At 47.3% G+C, this 18,942-nt stretch overlaps 1 pseudogene; it reads right to left on the bottom strand.

Moving 5' to 3' along the window:
* Positions 1-18,942, bottom strand: part of LOC123807683 — a 41,107-nt pseudogene that overhangs the window by 1,694 nt on the left and 20,471 nt on the right.

Genomic DNA, 18,942 nt, shown 5'->3' with positions numbered 1-18,942 from the left:
GAAAGGGTACAAGTTCGATTCCCAGTCAGGGCACATGCCAGAGTTGTGGGCCAGCTGGGGGTGTGCCAGAGACAACTGATTAATGTTTCCCTTGCACATTGATTTTTCTTTCTTCCTCCTTTCCACTCTCTGCAAAAATAAATACAATTTTGTTTAAAAAGATTTGATTTATGTATTTATTTTCAGAAAAGGGGGAAGGGAGGGAGGGAGAGGGAAAGAAACATCAACGTGTGGTTGCCTCTCACATGGCCCCTACTGGGGACCTGACTCAAAACCCAGGCATGTGTCCCAACTGGGAATCAAACCAGCAGCCCTTTGGTTCACAGGCCAGTGCACAATCCTCTGAGCCACACCAGCCAGGGCAAAATCTTTAAAAAATAATGAATGCCTATAAACAAAAACATTTTATTCAGAAGTATGGAGGAAAATGAACAACAATAACAACCACCAGCTATAAAAGTTTCAGAAAAACTGCCTTGGTGGGAGAACTGGTAAGTGATTGAAAACTTCTTTTTTGCCTTTCAGTCTTTCAGCACTATGAGTGGTTGTGTATTTTGCTCATGAAATATTTTAAAAATAAAAAATATAAAAATTTTGCCTAAGAGTCAAAGGCATATGATTGCATTGTGAACTTCTGCAGCATGTGATTTGAAACTTTACTGACTTTAGAGTGGACTTTACTCTACTTAGGAGTTGGATCATGAATATTTCTATGGAAAATTCTCTTTTTTCTTTCTGTTTTGAAGAACAGTGGTGCCCACCTCTCCTGGACATGAGCTCTCTCTTCCACTTGCTGCCCCACTTGCTGCCCAGCTCCTGGCCATACTCGTCCCCAAACCACACCAGCAGCTCACAGCCTGGCCTGATGACCCGGCAGGTTCGGTAGAAAATCTGCCCGTGGTATTGAAAGGCCACCAGGTTCTGCTCTTCATCATCCCGGGCACAGTTCACATACCTGGAATTGAGGCAGATGAAGGGAAAGAAAACCACGGTGATGAGTTCCCACTACCTGTCACATCCACGTCCAGCTCCTCCCCGATTCTTAAGGCCCATTAGGCTCTGGTATTGCCCACTGCCCCTCATGCTCCTGGGGAATCTGTGTTCAGTGTCTGAGCCTCTGTCAGCATGTCATGTGAATTCTTATCTCCAAGTCCTGCTTGCAGTGCAAATGCTGCCTAATACCATTTCCTAAAACCCAGATCTAGACTTAACTTCCACCCTGATTGGCCATAATACCCAGTGATATCTTGCATCTCCAAGCTCTCAATCAAATTGTCTCACACCACAGAACATGGTGCTTGATCTAGGGCCCTGCTTCTAAATTAGCTCACTAATTATCCAGTACTCAGCCCATGTCTGTTTTCTCCCAAGAGGCCTTTCTCAACTCCTCCACACTTTATTTAGGGTACCATTCACTTGCCTGCCCAAGGTGACCATAGAAAATTGGAGGTCTTTTTGTCTTAGTAAAATGAAACAGAACAATAGTAGTTGATTCACATTCTGTTATCCCTGATGAAACAGAGCCCCTCTCAGGAAAGGGGCCCATGACCATTTCTCTGCAGGCCTCAGAGCCCAGCTCCAGTTTGAAGTGAGGCTGGGATGGTTTGCTGCCCTCACAAGTTTAGGCCACCCTTTTTTTGTGGTATCTTGACACTGTGAACTTCTTGGAAATTATAGTTAAATGTTTCTAAAAGTGGCTGTTTTATGTCTGTCTGCAAGAAGTCTTTCATAAGGACATGGGTTGTGTGATCTGTAAGTAATGTATTCCTTCATCTAAACTGGAATATAGTAAGTGCTTAATTAATGTTCATTTGATAAATTAAAGTGTAATCCAGTGTCCCTGTTGTATCTAGCTAGGCTCTTCAAGGTCCTTTCCAGCACCCAGATTGTATCTAGCAGAGAACTTTATAGTTTGAGGACATATGCTACTTTTTTCCTAAAAGAACCCTGAAATGAAAGAACACTGTATAGAGAAAAAAAGGGAAAAAGGATTAAGGGAGACTGTTGAGGGAGGCATGACGAGAGGGAAAGATATATGGGCTTGTGGGGGATGAGAGTCCCCTCTGGCACCCAGAGACCTGCTGACCTCACCTCATCCAGTTGGCCCAGGATCTGTCCTTTCCATCCACATACTCATAGCAGTTTCTCCCTTTGGTGATCTACATTTCAGAAAAAAAGTTAAAGACCTTTTAATTTTTTTTTAGTGGGGAGGTGTAGTAGTCAGAATTATTTTACTCCACTGTCATCAAAGTTCCTTCAACCTGCATGGGGATTCAACTGCCACCTGTGACCACATGATATTTTCCTTACTCATTGCCTGTGGTGGATCCTGGCCTGCAGGATCCATGTGTGTTGTGGCTGCTCGAGAACAAATACACACGGACTACAGAAGTCCTGTGGAGAATAACAGTCGGCATGGACACTCTCTGTGAGAGGGCAAGAGGGCCAGAGAGCCCAGTCCCTGCAAGGACAGGCTTTTATTGCTTCTCTGGGTACATTACATGGAGGGTAGTCCTTATTTACTATGTACAGCTTTAGTGCAGGGGATTACCTTTTAAGGATAACCAAGTAAAGAATGTTGCTAATAACTTCAAAGAGAGGATGTTGCAGACCAAGGGGAAAAGTGGTTGAACCGGTCACACTCCATACTTGGGAGGTTTTGCTCAGATTTTAGGAAGTTACAGTAAGCCCTTGCTGCCTGAATTCAGGGTGAGGGAGTTTTAGCAAAAGCACGTCTCACAGCAGTCTGGGTACAATGCAGGCCTGATTCCCCACGGGAAAACCTATCTGTGGGTGTGGTCCCGTGTGCCACTTGCACCCCACTGGCTTTCCACATGAGGGCTGAGCTACATTTCCACGACATTCGAAACAGTTCCCTACAATTGCCTACACATCCGAGTCTACCTGTCCAAACAGAGCAAGAGGCCACAAGGGAGGAGCCACTCTTTTGTGTCTGTACCACTTTGCTCCCACTTACCGTCTGACCATTAAACAGGAGCTCTGTGTTCATGTAAAGTCCAGTCAGTACAGAGTTAACCACATTGTCCCCTCCATGTCTAGAATATAGGAGATGAGGTCCCTCCAAGCCTCAGAAGGAATGTGGGAAGCCGGAGGACAGGGAAAGAGGTAAAGAGTTCTCACCAGCCAGGAGTATCTGCTCTTGGCTGCCTCTTCATCTTCTGTGATGTGTCCTTCATAAGGACCAAAGTGCAGACCCACTGGCAAGGCAGTTGCCTCATTCCACACTCCAAGCCCAGACTCAGGGATGCCCGATGGCCCGATTTTCAACCCAGGGGGCAGGGTGAGGGCTGAGCGGTGGGGATGCCCCTTGTCCACTGCGCTGTCCTTTACAAATGTAGGGGGCCCATGCACAGCACAGCTGTCGATGAAGAAGTTCTGACACTTCTCACAATCTGGAGGTGAGAGCAACAGGGGTTAGGGAAGGTAGAGCGCCTGTTCCTGGACACAAATAGCTTCAGAAGGGGTCCTGCACTGACATCATTGAGACTCATTCCTTTACTCCAGGTTGCTAGAGGATGGGAATGATTTGGGGACCAAAGGACTAGATGAAATTATTGTAGCATAACATGCTTCTTAGTGAGGGTCACTTACAAAGGTAGTCATCATCCTGGGGCTCGGTGACTTCTTGGTACACACAGTCCTTTCTTTCCTGTAGGCTGTACATCTTCATGACCATCTCCTTTGTCCTGAGTTCTAAGTTGGAGAAGGGCAGGTGAGCAAGGTTGGTGGGGTCTGGAGTGTTAGTTCCTGTTTTTTCAGATAACACAATCTCCTCCCATCAAACTATCGCCTGTCCTTTTGCATACTCTGGTATTTTACTCAGTTAACTATTGGTTCAGAAGACTAAGACTCCACACTAACTACAGAGGACTGATTAAATTTTAGTTTCTAGATCTTCCCATTACCAGGTTTAACTTGCCACCCTTCAATCATTCATCAAATATTTATAGATGCACATTATGTGTTAGGCATTGAGGAAAGGCCTGGGCACACAACACCAATGAAGTATGGTTGCTATTATCACAGTGGATTTATTGGACAAGTTGCATGTGTCAATTGTTTTAAATGTAATTTAATGTTTTCAAGCAATATATGAGTGATGTATCTTTATCTTCACTTTACACATTAGTATCCAGGAGCTCAGAGAATTTGCCCAAAGCTCCATTGCTAACTTCAGTCTCAGGTTAGCCCCGCTTAAATCCAGGCCCATCCAAAGTCTGCCCCACAGACCTAGGCCATACTTATCAGACCTTTTGTAGGACTTTGAGGAACATTTTCAAATTATTTTCTCTTACCCGATTTTCATCTAGTGTGCTTTACAAAGGCACATGCTTCTCCAGGAGGGGACACTGGTTTCTGGGGATGCTCTGAGTCACTTGCAGTCATCAAATTTGCTGTTCCTGATAATTCCTTCAAACTATATTCATTGCTTAATGGCACCCTGGATGCTGCCTTCAATACAAGAGTCACATATTAAAAGATAACATGTATTTAATTTTTTAAGGCTTATGATAGTTTACATGCATGTCTTTAATACTTCAATCCTTGGAAATACCTAGGGAGTATGAATATTAGAGGGGATAGGGCCAATGTGGGTAATGAACCCAAGATTAGAACTCATACCTTATGGCTGTTTTCTTTCAACTGTCTCTATAATGTTGAGAGTGAAGGATAAGGCTGTAGAAGTAGTTAGTTGTCTTCAGTTTCCTGTTATATAAAAAGCTAATTTTTAATGTTACAGTGAATGTGCAATTAAATGTTGTTGATTAAAGTGTTCTGTGAATTGTGTAATTCTGTATGAATGTGATATTACAGTCCTGCGATCAATTTACCCCTCAGCTCTCTCCATATCTAAAATCTCACAAAAATTACCTTCAGTGTTCATCAATCATCTTCTAGTTTAACTTGTAATTGTGAAATCATTCATTCAGCGAACATTTGGGGGCCCTCAGGGTCCCTGATGTGGGCCTGTGACTTCTGAGAAGTCTGAGGTATGAACCAGGCCTTCAAAGAGCTCACAAGGCAGAGGTAGGCAGCCTGAAAAAACAATTCTAAACAGGATGAGAGTGGCCATCCTCTTTTCCTCAGAGAAAAAAGTGGTTACCTTATAATAAGTGGCATTTGAAATGATTTCCAGACAGATGAGTTTCTGTTGAATAGTGTATAAGCTTTATGAAGACCTTAAGTCATTTTGTTTGTTGTTCCTCAATCATCAAACCTGAAGCTCCTCAGGGGTGAGAGATGCTTTCTCTGATTATAGTCTGAGGTCGTGATCCTGGGGATTTTACATTCTTCTTCACCTGGGACCATCCACTGTACCAACTGCCTGCACATTGTACGCTTTCCTTAGTCAGAGGGTCTTAGTGCATCTCTCACTTCAGCACAGCAGAGAACTTTGATTGAAAGCATCAGTCAGATGAATGATGTAATGACATATGGATAAGACAATGTAAAATTTAGAAAACTATGAAAGTTATATTTTTAATTTTAAAAAGGATTTTATTTTTTGAGAGAGGGGAAGAGAGGTAGAAAGAGAGGAAGAGAAATATCAATGTGAGAGATAAACATTGATCAGTTGCCTCTCTCACACACTGCAACCGGGAGCCTGGCCCATAACCCAGGCATGCGCCCTGACCAGGAATCAAACCAGCGATCTTTTGCTTTGCAGGATGACACCCAACTGAGTCATGCTGGCCAGGGTAAAACTATGAAAGTTTCAATGAGTTTGTAAATGGTTTAGAGAAGCAACTATGGGTTGGATTGCAGTACCACTGATATTGAGATCTTAGACATATAGTCAAACATTTCTGTATCTCTGAAAGCTCACTTCCCTCATCATAAATGGTGACAATTATAGTATGTACCTCATCAGATTGTTGTAATGTTTAAGTGAGTGTATTCACATGTAACTCTTAACGTCTGAAACAGTGTGAGACTGAAACAACTGGTAGTTACTACTGTTGCTGTAGTTGGTAACCATTAAGATGATGATGAGCCCTGGCTGGTATGTCTGAGTGAACTGAGCCTGCAGACTGAAAGGTCACCAGTTCCATTCCCGGTCAGGGCACATGCCTGGGCACAAGCCGGACCAGGTCCCCCAGTTGGGGGCATGTGAGAGGCAAGCTATTCATGTTTCTCTTGCATGTGTTTCTCTTCCTCACTTTCTCCCTCCTTTCCCCTCCCTCTAAACAAATCGATAGATAAAATCTTTAAAAAAGGATGATAATGTTGGACAATGTGTTGAAGAGAACAGGAAAAGAAGGTGGCAGTTCTTAGGATACTTTCTGTATTTCCCTGCTCTTACCTGCATTTCTATCCATGAGGAAAATTTTGTTGTCAACAGGATTTGGGAAATACTCACATTCTGGTGTTTACTCTGTTCCCTTCTGCAGGCCACCCAGGAAGGTTTCACTGAAAAATGATCAGAAATCTGTGTTTTGGTTGGTAAATGCTTGCAAAAGCTGGAGATTCTTATTAGGGACACAGAATTCTGAATGAGAGCAGTCCAAGAACAATCCCAGGATGATTGGAAAATGTTTTCTGTTGTTCATTAAGGCCTAGGCTTCTATTGGGGCCATCCACTAATTTCATTAGAATGTTTAAAAAAATAGGCAAAGTGTCATCCATGCTTCACCCTTTGTTCATAAAGCATCTGTTACATTTATTAAAGAATAAATTGTCCTCTCCTGACAAAAAAGTAGTAAAACTAACTGCACAGAAACTCCATGTCTTCAACATAACCCTTTCTCCGTCCTGTTGTCTTCATTCAAACTGGCCTTGTCTGGGCTAAGGGCACCAGGACCACCCGGCCTCCTTTCTCTGGTATCCTCCCCCAACCCCCCCCACTCCCCAGTGCACATACCGGCCACCCACGCCCTTCCTCAGTCATTAGACTCCGGTCAGCACCCACAGTGTGCTGACCCCAGAAAGGGAATTCCAGTGAAGTTGAAGATCACATCTTGACCTCAGCCGTGTTGCAACCCCAGACCCATGAAAGTGGATGGACCCCACCCTCCGAACACTCACGATACTGGACGGAACATGGGACCACATCAGGAAACCACACGGTGATCAACCCCTCCCGACCCTGGCCCTCCCCCCAGCTCCCGTCATCACCAGGGTGAACACTGTCCCCGCCCGTCCGTCTCCATGCGGGCCATCGCGCAGCCAGGTGTGGGGACATCCCTCACCGGCCAGACCCGCCTCCCTCTCTTGCGATGACGACCCTTCTGAATTAGTTATTTCTCGCTCACTTTATGTTCTTACACATTTACTGCTTACTAATGCATCTATAAATATAGACGATTACGTTGCCCACGTGAAAGTTTACGGGAACAGCCCCTCACTGTGCGACACACTGCTGTGCCTCTTGCTTGTTCGCTGCACCAGCAAACCTGTTCCCTGGTGACGTCCTGAGATGCCGCCCGACCCACACCAGGTCCGAGTCGGGAGGGCAGCGCTGGCTCCTCCCGCCGCCGCTCACCTTGCTGCCTCGGAGCCCGTTCTTCATCCGAGTCCTCACGGTCCTCCTCCTGCAGCTCGGTGCTCTGCCTGCGGCGGTGACACAGGAAAGCCGGTGGTGGGGCCCTGAGACCTGGGAAGAGACAAAACCCCTGTCCTGGAGCAGAGAGTGTGGGGGAGGGACACGCCCCAGGAAGCCCGTGGGACTGGCTCCGAGGGGACGGGAGCCTCTGCAGTGAGTTGCTGTGAGCGCCGCACGGTCAACTCAGCGCCAGCCCCGCTCTGACTCGAAGGAGCAAACTCCCCCAATCGGTGTTCCTGCGGGAGGGAGCTGCAGGCGCATGGAGCCGCCTGAGCCAGGTTGCGGGGCCCAACACCTGCGCATGCGCTACCTGGGACCTGCCGGAAGAGGGGCTGGATAGGGCGGGGCCGCGCAGCCGCAGACCCACCGGACAGGGTGCCCCGCCCCCCGCGTGCCGCCTCAGCGCGGGCTCGGCAGGCCATGACGTGGGCGTCTGAGGCCCCCCCCCCCCCCCTGTCAGCTGGGTGGGCTGTGAGGGGCAGGAAACGCGCTTCTCCCACGGAACGGCCCGCAGGCGCCCCCGGGGTCCCGAGAAGCCCGCACGAGGCGCAGGCGCAGTATCCGGCACTCTGCCGTCTCTCGGGCTGAGAGGCTCGGGGTCCCTCAGGACTCGATCTGCGTCTTCCGGGGGGAGGACACTCCGCGTCCCGGGGGAGAGGGTCAGGCCGCCGCAGCTGAGGGGAGTTGGGGCGTCTCACGAGGGGCTTCCGGGTCCCCTCCACTGAGTCGGTTTCCAGGACGACGGCATTCGGGGTCTCTGCGTTTGGGGGGATTTGGTCTTTCCGGGTGGGCGAGCTGCAGGAAGGGCGCCCCGAGCTGAGGGGAACTGGGGTTCCAGGCTGTTTGGGGGTCTGAGCGTTGGGGGTCAGGAGACGTGGGGTCCTCCGGGTTAGCGGGACGCGGGCCCCTCGGTGCTGAAGGGGTTTGGGCCCCTCGGGATGAGGGCATCTGGGGTCTCTCTGGCTGGGCTTGGAAGGTGTCGGGCTGAGGGTTGCACAGGCAGGGCCCCCGCTTACCGGTCCGTCTCCCAGGTCTCTGTCGCGCTGCTCACCGCGGCGGAGGGTCCTCTCCGGGCTCCTGGGCTTCCCGCCCTCGGCAGGAGTGAGGGTGCCCGAGGCGAGGTTCCCGCCCGGATAGCCGAGTGGGAGCAACCCGCCAATCAGCGCTGCGATCCCAGGGCCCTGCCCGCCAATGGGCGGCCAGAAGAAGCTGAAAGGGGGGACGGGGGTAGGGGGGCTGACCCCCCTGGTTCGGGACCGGCCAGCGGAAGACCCGCCCCACCCGCGGGGATTGGCTGCCCTGCGTCTCCCGAGCTCCTGTCCGCGTCCGGCAGCGAGGACCACGTCGGCGGTTTCCGCGGCTATGAAGAAGGACCGTGTGCTCCCAGGAGGAGCCGACTCCCCAGCACCTCAGCCCTGAGAGAAGCCGTCGTCCCCCTGAACTGATGCTTTCCTCCAGCGCACTTTCACTTGACGTGACCCCTCCCAACTTCCTCCTTTCTCCCTGTGGAATTCGCTCCTCTCCTTTACTTGTGGAGCCGGCCTGTGGTTTTTGCTACACCTTGCTTGACCTAAACTGCAATTTTTTACTGTTTCTGAGCAAACCCCTTATCTGCCGGTAAAATAACTGACTGCTCTATTTTTAAGGTCCACATAGTTTGGTGGCCCATATGGGGATCCAGAGGACTCCTGACATGTCTGAGGCTGACGAGCAAGCAGGTGCAGCGTCCTTGCTCTGAAAGACTCCGGGAAGGGTCCTTTGGTGCAGACTTCCCAGTGATCATTTTGAACATAGCTATCCAGAAATAACATCCTCATACCCTCTGACCCAGAAACTCCACTTTTCAAAATTTTCCCCTAGTGTCCCTGGCCTGGTAGCTCAGTTGGTCGCAGTGTCCTGCCTGCATGCCAAGGTGGTCAGTTCGTTCTCCGGTCCGGGTGTGGCAGGAAAGGAAACTGCTCTCCGAAACACTCGCAGGTTTTGTGGGACAAAAGCTGAGTAAGAGTTATTTTTAGGTGAGGAGCCGGCTGGCAGTCGTTGCTAAGTAAGGATATCTGCAGTTCCCTGACCTCGCCCCTGCTTCTGAATGCTTGCTCTCAGCAGCTGGCCCCCTCCCTTTCTCCTGTGTGACTGGTGCATAAAAAGGACCCCCAACCCAGCCTTTTTGGGCTCAGAATTTGGGGTGATTCTCCTCTGAGCACCCCCGGTAATAAAGTCTGTGCTTCGTTATCTCCCCGAGCGTGGATGGATTTTCCACAACATTTTGGTGCATTGGCCGGGAAACCCCTCACGTGAGCAGGTATTTTGCCTCCGGTGAAGGCGACCGGGGGAGTCGGCGGGGGAGCCCTGCCGCAGGGGAGGAGCACGTGCCCTGGTGATTCCAGGCTTCCCGTGCGGAGACTCCCGTGCCGCGTGCCCGACCGCTCTAACCCCTGGGCAGAGGCGAGAGACGAACCACGGACTGTCGGAGGCGCCACTCAGGAATCGGTGAGTGCCCCGGGGACCGGACTGGAGTACCAGAGCGGGGCTGATCACCCCCCAACCGGAAAATGCAGGGCTCTGGGCCAAGACCCAGACCATCAGACTCCTACTCGGGGGAGAACTGGTGACTGACTGTGTGTGAATGTGTTTGTGACTCTACGGCCCGGCCAGGCTTACGGAGTCTGATTGGGCCCCCACCTGCGGCGGGCGTGTGAAAGATCCCCTTGTCCTTTGTTTGTCTGCGTCAGTTGGGAGAATTCATCATGGGCTGGGGGGGTTTCTGCCCCAGTACTATCTTGCACGTATGTGGGTGTGCCGCCATTTTGGGTAAGATGGAGGACGAGCCACGTGAGTGCCCCCTCCCCCCAGGGTGGAGGTGCATGGTTGTCATCACCTTGGATGAGGGGTCACGTGAGAGCCCCTCCATCTTGGAACTGGGCAAGGTGCCAGGCTAAGGGCCCTCTCCAGACTGCATCCGTCCGGTTCTCTGTGTAACTGGTTCTGATAAGGATGGCTCTGAAGGACATGTACTGAAGTTAAGGAAAACATCTGGCCTGTAGGGTGTTTGCAGGGTCTGCGCTTCAGAAAACTGCAGGACGTCCCTGCAAATCTAGGGGATTTTAGTGGAAGGTACCGGCAGTGCCAGGGACTTTCGGCTGTCCTTCCCAGAGTGGGAAAGGAACCAGCATTGAAAAGAATAATGGTCAAATCTAAATGAGTAAAATTATGTATAAAGAATGTAAAGTTTTAAACCTGGAGTAAAGGAAACCTCAACTATTTGTTTTCTGGTTTTGTGGGAAAAGAGCAGTGTTGTTTCTGATCAAAAACCCTCTGTACTTAAAATCTGTTTCAGGTCGCCTATAACCGGTTGGGGAGGATGCCTTTGCCACTTGGGACCCAGGAAGGGTCATTTGGGGCTGATAAGTGCTTCAGCCGGAGGCAAAGCAGCATGTCTCTGCCAAAAGACCGGGCCTGAAGGAGCATGTCTCTGTGCGAGAGAATGGCCCTACCTGTGTACTGTTCTGGAAACTCTGTGTTTTGGGTTTTGCTCTGCATCTGCTCTGAAAAGGAAATTAAGGATTCCAGGGAAGGTTAAAACTTCACACTCTGTAGAAAAGTAAATAATTTATATATATATATAAATGAAGAAGGTCTGTGGGAAACTGTAAAGATAAATGGAAAAGTAAAAGTTTTGGAATTATGTGATGTTAGTTAATAATACAATGCATAAGGCATAGAAATACACTCCTGGTGGATATCAGAAAATGTATGAAAAAATAAAAGGGTTGTAAATGTTGCATAAGTCTGTGGAAGTAAAGGTTTTAAGAAGCCCAGTAAATATCAGAAAGGAAAAGTTTTTCCTTCAGGCTTTGTATTTTTCTCCCTACCTGATCCCTCCAGAATTTGGCATTCCTAAGGAATAAGTGAAAACATAAGGTTTCTTTGCATAAGACCAATAAGACCAGTCGTTAACAGTGGTTTTGTTAACCAGGACTCTGACCAGAACGTCACGTCTGAAGGAGGCATGTATGGGTTCTGGTCGGCACCGGAAAGCCCTGAGGAACTGGGATTGACTTGTGAAGCTAGCGTAAGCCCATGAGAAAAGCCTGATACTTTGGTTGGTTGTGCGGTTCGTGCCAGTCTTTCCAGGGAAGGAACGAAGGTTGCTTTCCTGAAAGATAGACAAAAAGGAACCTGTAAGCACAACGGAAGCCTCAAGGATTTGAGTGAAACAACCGGTACAGGCGAAGCCAGATGGCGGATGTGGCTCTGCTTCTGTGCCTTGAGGGGCGGACTGAGAAGTCAATCTGAAGGTTCCCTGTGTGAGTTCCAGCAAAGCAGAATTAAAGATCATAAGTAATTCAGGCTGCTCTTGGTGAGTTTATGCAAACAAACAGTCAAAATAAAAAACAGAACTCAAAGTAGTCCCTTTAATAACAGTGAGGGTGATCTTAAGGAGAAAAATTATGGTTCAAGGAAAATCACAGTGCTCAGTATTAAACATCAGAATAAGGCAGCTAACTGTCTTAACAGTTTGTTTTCATTTGAAGGTTAAAACTGGTTTTGTAATATCATCAAAATGTACTATTTACAGGTATGAAGGACCTGTCCAATTGCCATTGCTGAATGTCATTGCAGGAAAGACCTTGCAACTGAATGCCTTCCCAAAAGACAGTGTCACAGGCACAGAGACTGGTTTGGGGACTATTGTGTAAATTAACCTGTGTGTTCTCTTTTCATAGGACGTATGCCTATCACTTCATTATCTGAGTGGTTGGTTGCAATATAGGCCTCACTTAAGGGGCCCATTTTTCATCATCGCCCCCTGGAGCTCAATGGTTTTGCTAAACTAAGTGGTTGGGTTAGTAAGCAGTTTGGGCGATCTGTGGGCTTCACTTTAAAACTGATTTTCCCTTTTCTGCCTTAGTGGCTTAAACAGGAAAGGTTTAGATATCTGAAAGGAGGGAAATAATAATATATTCCCTCAGCCTGAGTAAAGTATAATAGACCACAAAAGCTTTGGATAAGTGTAGCATGCCTTGTACATCTTCCTCCAGATAAGCCATACCTAAGCCCCTGCCTTTGTCATTTAATGGTTATGATTTAATTGTGCCTTCCAACTCTTTCCAAATCTGTCACCTCCAGAATATAACCAGATGCCAATGGTCCAATAATGCCAGCCTTTGGACCCCGAGCCTGCGACTTCCTGGTAACAGCCAACTGACCAGGATTCTGTAAGGTCCTTTCCCTTTCCCTTACAGGAAGGACTCCCTCCGTGCTGCACCCCCTTTCAGGGCACCCCAGACACACAGGTAGGTAAAACAACGTCCATTTCCAGCCGGAAGCAGTTACAAGAAGATGAGACCTTCGTCCATTGTCCTTTAAAAGAATTTAAAGTGGGTATATATCTAAAATGAAAAATTGTTACAGGGTGCAGCCAAGGAGGGGGGACCCCAAATGGGCATTTGGGACGGGGTCCATAACTCAAGGTGTCTGGGAAATTTGAAGATGTCTTCACCCCTTCCCACAGGTGTAAGTTGGGCAGGGACACACAGAGCAAAATATGCGGGGCTGTTTTGTACACTAACAGCTTTACAGTTAACCCATGGCATAGTCATTTAACATACCTATAGCCTTTGGCTGGTCACTTGGATATGCTATATGGCTGTGGCCATGCTCTGGGCCAGGGAGGTAAAGAAAGACTCCCCTGCCCAGGATGTGACTGGGAGGCAGATCCCCTGAGTGGGAGCTTGGAAAAGATTGGCTCCATAACATGAGGCCACACCTGCCCAGACCCATAATAGCAGCCAGACGGGAGCGGGTACCAGCCTGTCCAGGATCTGTGGGCTGTCTGCAAAGCAGCCGACAGCCGCCACCCAGTGGTCCTGAACCCGTACACCCTCCCGAGCCAGCTTCCCCCAACAGTAATGTGGTTTACCTGCCTTGATCTGAAGGATGCCTTCTCCTGCATTCCTGTGGCACCTTCCAGCCAACCCATTTTTGCCTTTGAATGGAAAGATCCACACCCAGTGGTCAAGACTCAGTTGACCTGGACTAGACTGCCCCAGGGATTTAAGAACTCCCCAACCCTATTTGGGGAAGCCCTAGCAGGAGACCCCTCATTAAGGGGGGACAGACCTGACAATTCTGCAGTACACGGACAACCTCCTCCTGGAGGTCCATCCCAGGAATGGTGCCGGGAGGGCACACGCTGTGTATCTGAAGTGCCTCTACAGCCGTCCACACAGTCCTCTGTCATGGCCCTTCATGTTGCTCTGTCAGGTTCGCCTGCCCCAGTGGCCTACAAGCTCCCTTGCGGCTCTGGCAATGTCACCAGGTGCAGAGCTCAGCAACCAGGCTTGCTGGAAGTACTCATGGTGTGATCAGGGGCGAGGACAGAAAATGGCAGAGTTTCCAACGCCCTCCAGAACCTTGTCTGATTTCTAAGAAAAATGCTTGTTCTCCTGAGGAAAAGCCAGCCTGCACCCTGCAGCTGTGGAACTCGGCCCTACTACCAGGCTTTGAAGGGTCTGGACATTAAGAAAAAGCCTTCCAAAATATTAAGAGGTGCCTCAGTAATGTTCCTGCCCTTGGACTGTCAAAGCCGGGGCGGCCTTTTAATCTGTATACCCACAAGAGAAACAAGGTAGCCCTTGGGTCCTGACCCAGCCTGTCGGACCATGGCAACACCCGGTGGCTCACGTGTCTAAGCAGTTGAACCATGACGCCACCGGCTGGCCACCTCGTCTGAGGGCAGTCACTGCTGCCATAACCCTCTTGCAAGGGGCATAAGTGGCTGTCGAACCCCAGACTGACTCAATACCAGGGCATCCTCCAAGGAAACCCGAGGGTGCATGTTAAGACCATGAAATAAGTGAATCCAGCCACCTACTTACTGACAGAACTTAGAAAGCCGGACCAAGAATGTCTTAAAGTAACCCAAGAGGTCCACGCCAGCTAGCCAGACCTCCGAAACCAGCCCCTGGCCCAAGCTGATGTTGATGTCACCCACTACATGGATGAAAGCAGCTATATGGTTAAGGGCAAAAAAGTCGCCGAGTATGCAGACCAGAAAACTGGACTGCCCTGGACAAACTTACTGCTGCAGGAGTCACCCCTTGGATCTACTGCAGCCGGGCCAAGACAGCAGCAGATCCCGAAGACCCGAGGACTAGGCCTGTGGCAAAAACCCATGCTAAGACACTGGAGGACGCCAACCAGTAAAAAAAGACACTAAGAAACAGACCGTTCCGCAGGGTACCTGACTTTAATTGGCACCTTCGCAGGAGCATTGACAATTGGACTAGTGACTGTGGCCCCCGAGGAATGGAATCCCTGCAAAGCGGGCCACCCTAGAAATAGTTTGTCTCTGTTTGATCTCTGTATTTGGATTTATTGTATGCTTTGCTTAACAAATGCGGCCCCTGTCTCAGCCCCAGCCTGCAAATGTAATACCCCCAGGCATAGGATTATGCTCAGCGGTAGAGTGGTCTCTTACTATCTCCCAGGGTCAGCTTTCAGCTTCTCCACTGACATGCCATTGGGTTGCGTTCAGCCACAGCAATCCCTCTGCACTTGGGGAGGGAAGGTATACTGTACTGGAGTAACATCCAGGACCGTAAAGTACCAGACCTGGAGGTGTCAGGCATATAGGACCCTGCATCCTCCAGACCTTAGTCCCACACCTAGGGCTACAGTGACTTGTAGGGCAGCCGCCCCAGTGCTAGCCCTCCAGTGTTACCAACACCACTATCAGCAGTTGTAAAGTAACCCTCCCAAGGACCTCAGCCTTATAGCCAGGTATTAGTGATGCTAAAAGGGATAAAACACCTTATAGCATCAAAGGGGGGAATGTGGCAGGAAAAGCAACTCTCTGTAACTGCTCTCTGTAACTGCTCTCTGTAACACTTGCAAGTTTTGTTGGGACAAAAGCTGAGTAAAAGTTATTTTTAGGTAAGGAGCCGGCTAGCAAACGTTGCTACGTAATGTTATCTCAAGGCCACTGACCTTGCCCTGCTTCTGAATGCTTGCTTTCAAGCAGCTGGTTCCCCCTCACTTTCTGCCTGTGTAACTGGTATATAAAAAGGACCCCTAACCCAGCCTTTTCGGCTCAGGATTTGTGAATTAACCCCCCCTTGAGCCCCGAGCGCGCATAATAAAGTTTGTGCTTCGTTGTCTTCCTGAGTGTGGGTGGATTTTCCACAACAAGGGCACTTACAAGAAGCAACCAATGAGTGAATACATAAGGGGAACAACTAAATCTGTCTCTCTCTCTTTCAAATTAACACATGAAATGAAAAGAAAAGTATTAAAATTTTCCCCTAGTTATGCTTCCCTGTGTATGAAATGAAGTATGTTCCATGTATTTTATCCAACACATATAATAACATATAAAGTTTTCAGTAGAAGAGAAATTGTTACATTATGGTTTGCTCACACTGTTGAAGCAGGAGACAGCATAGGAAGAACTCGGAGACTGCAGTACTGTCACTGGCCAGCATTTATCAGCCTGGTTGCCAGGAAACACCTTTTACCAATTAGGTAGAATAAATAGTAAACTGAGGCAGGGAGGAGGAAGGAGACAAGTCTCACATACTAATTCAGCAGTCCTAAGCCTGTTCTGATAATATTGCCAGGTGTTTCAATATCACAAGAAACACTATATTAGCAAGAAAGAAAGTCCTTGAAATTCTATGTAACATTTCCAGTATCTGGGAAAGAAAGCCTTGAAACTTTCATCCCAAGGCCTGAATGTGGGAGAGGGTCCCCGGTGACCAAAGAAAGAGCCCATAAAACAACTTTGGTTAATTGCCTACCTCTGGTCACTATCTGTTTTACGAGGGAGTCCCTGATGCTTACAGAAAGAGTCCATAAATGACCTTGGAAAGTGCCCCAATTTTAATTAACTGCCTCCTGTCACATACTTGTTTTACAACAAGGTGAAAAAATAGGGTCTGGAGCAAGATAAGAATTGGGGCTAACAGACCCCCACACATACCTAAGTGTGGGTAGTCACATTCCCCCGGGAAAGCTGGCACTGCATTTACCCGTTAATCAATTAGTAACTTTTTTTCCTCCCATCCTACCAACTATATAAGTCTTCAGAACAAAGCCATCTCTCTCTCTCTCTCTCTCTCTCTCTCTCTCTCTCTCACTCTCTCTCGGGATTGGGGTGTTCTTGGCTCTCAGGCCACAAGGCTTCTGACCACCTGGCATCAGGCTACCAGGGGCTTGCCACCCTGGTCTTCAGCCACTCTTGCTTTTGTTCTCTTTGCCCTGAAACTTTGCCTTTCACCCCCTACTCTATCCAGTCCTGTTCTCTTCCATGGGAACAGGCCAATAATAAACTGATTACATACTATTAGGTTTGCTGATATATAATTCTTTACATGCGTCAGCAAGAAGAACCAGGTTTCTCCCATCAACAACACTGTGTATCAATTCAGTAGTGCTGCTTCTTAGTTACGTAGCATCAGACCTGTGAGGAGGCCCTGAGGTGAGGCAGCCCTGGGGGAAACTCCCTCTCCTGCTGTGCTGCTTAAGGCTTCTCTGCTCATCTATAGGACTTCTCATCTAGACCTTCATTTCCACTGCTCTGCCGGCCGCATTTGCACATGAAGAAGTGAAAACTGGAAAAGGAGCCCCTCTGAACAATGAGATCAGGCTGGGTGAGCAAAGAAAAGGCCTCTGGTGTTGTCACCACAACAGACTAGATTATTATTATTATTTTTAAATTATGCTGTGTTTTCCTGTAGTACTTTTTAAGCCCAAACGGAGACGGCCTTTTTGTTGTTGCTGCTGCTTACTTAAAGTATATATAAAAATAAAAATAATTGAAAATCCTACCCAAACAGGTAATATCTGCTGTTATATTAAGTATATATGCTTCTAAAGAAGGTGGGGGTGTGTGGGCTGGGATGGGTGGAGGAGGGCAAAAGGGAAGAGTTGGGAAAGTGTAATAGAATAACAATAAAAAAATCATTTCATGAAACAAAGTGTATACCCTTCCAGACATCACTACTTGCATATTTCCATTCTTCCACTTTCTCTGGATTTAATTTATTATTCCGGGTCTGTAAGATGATGCAAAATTTGTGAATTTTCAGGCTCTGTCCCTAATGTGTGGATTTATCAATACAAATTTCCCAGAGTGTTTTTTATGTACTATTTTTATTATCATTCGTTTCAAATTATTTTTTAACTGCAATTGTAATTTAATTTGCGGGTTATTTAGAAGTGTATTTTATAATTTTTAAATGTAAGGACTTTCTAGTTATATTTTATTACTGATTGTTAGATTAGGTGCAATGATAGCATGAGACATACTTTATATAATTTCAGTCTACCTTTCATTTACTTTTTTTGAAACGATCCTTACTACAATAAGGTCAATGGAAAAAAAAAAAAAAAGCTCCTAGTGTGGTTGTCTGCTGCCATCTTGTGTTCATTTTTGGAATAACACTTTAGTGCAGGTCCGCAGGAAAAGTTGTGTCTAGTCGGTTGGTTCTTTGTGAATGTTGAATCCAATTTGCTGCTCATGGTGTTTCTTATACCCTTACTAAATTTTGTGAGCTGGTGTCTTGTTTCTGAAAGAGGTATGCTCTATCTCAGATGAGAAAGGTTTGTTAAATCTATTATGGTTATAAATTTTTGTTTGTGTCTCTGTTCTATATAATTTAATTTTATGATATTAAGTACATGGTGCATTTGGATCTTCTGGGTCAATTAAGCTTTTTGAAGCACTCATCACCTCTAGTCATGCTTGTTACCTCGAAGTCTACTGCATATTATTCTGTAATTTTCATGTGATTTATGTTTCTGATTAAAGCTACTTTTGCACCATCCTATGTATCTTTTCATATTCTTTCTCTTTTGATCTTCTGTCAAAACATTTGATCCCCAATGTTTTAGGTAATTCATATTTTCTCCCAGTTTGTGTATTTTATTTGTACTGTCCAAAGAAGTTCTTTTTCAGAGTTGTCTTTCATTTTATGAAGTATATGTTATTAATGTATTCGTTACTTAATGTATTTCATTACATTATTGAGTTATGTACATTAATATATAATGCACACCATGTCTTATTAAAAATACATAATGTGTTATGTACATAAAGTATATGTATTAATAATGTATTCATTACATTAATGTATTTAATGTATGCATTAAACTGCATGTCCACTAGTATACTTGATTCCTGGCTACTTTTGTTTAAATGGACCACTATAAATCAAACCTACAGATAAGGGGTGTGGTCTGTCTAAGGTCAGAGGCAGGACTGGGCTGGAGGTGAGAGGGGGCCACAGATGTGGGTGGGGCTGGGTGGGAGGCGTATTTAGGCTGGCAGGTGTGAGGGGCGGGCAGTTCTGGTAGAGAGACAAACAACTCCGCAGACT

This window comes from Phyllostomus hastatus, unplaced genomic scaffold, assembly GCF_019186645.2.
Source record: "Phyllostomus hastatus isolate PE091 unplaced genomic scaffold, TTU_PhHast_1.1 phas_contig_150, whole genome shotgun sequence".
NCBI lineage: Eukaryota > Metazoa > Chordata > Mammalia > Chiroptera > Phyllostomidae > Phyllostomus > Phyllostomus hastatus.
Note: the sequence above shows the minus strand (reverse complement) of the source record. Positions and strands in the feature narration are given on the sequence as shown.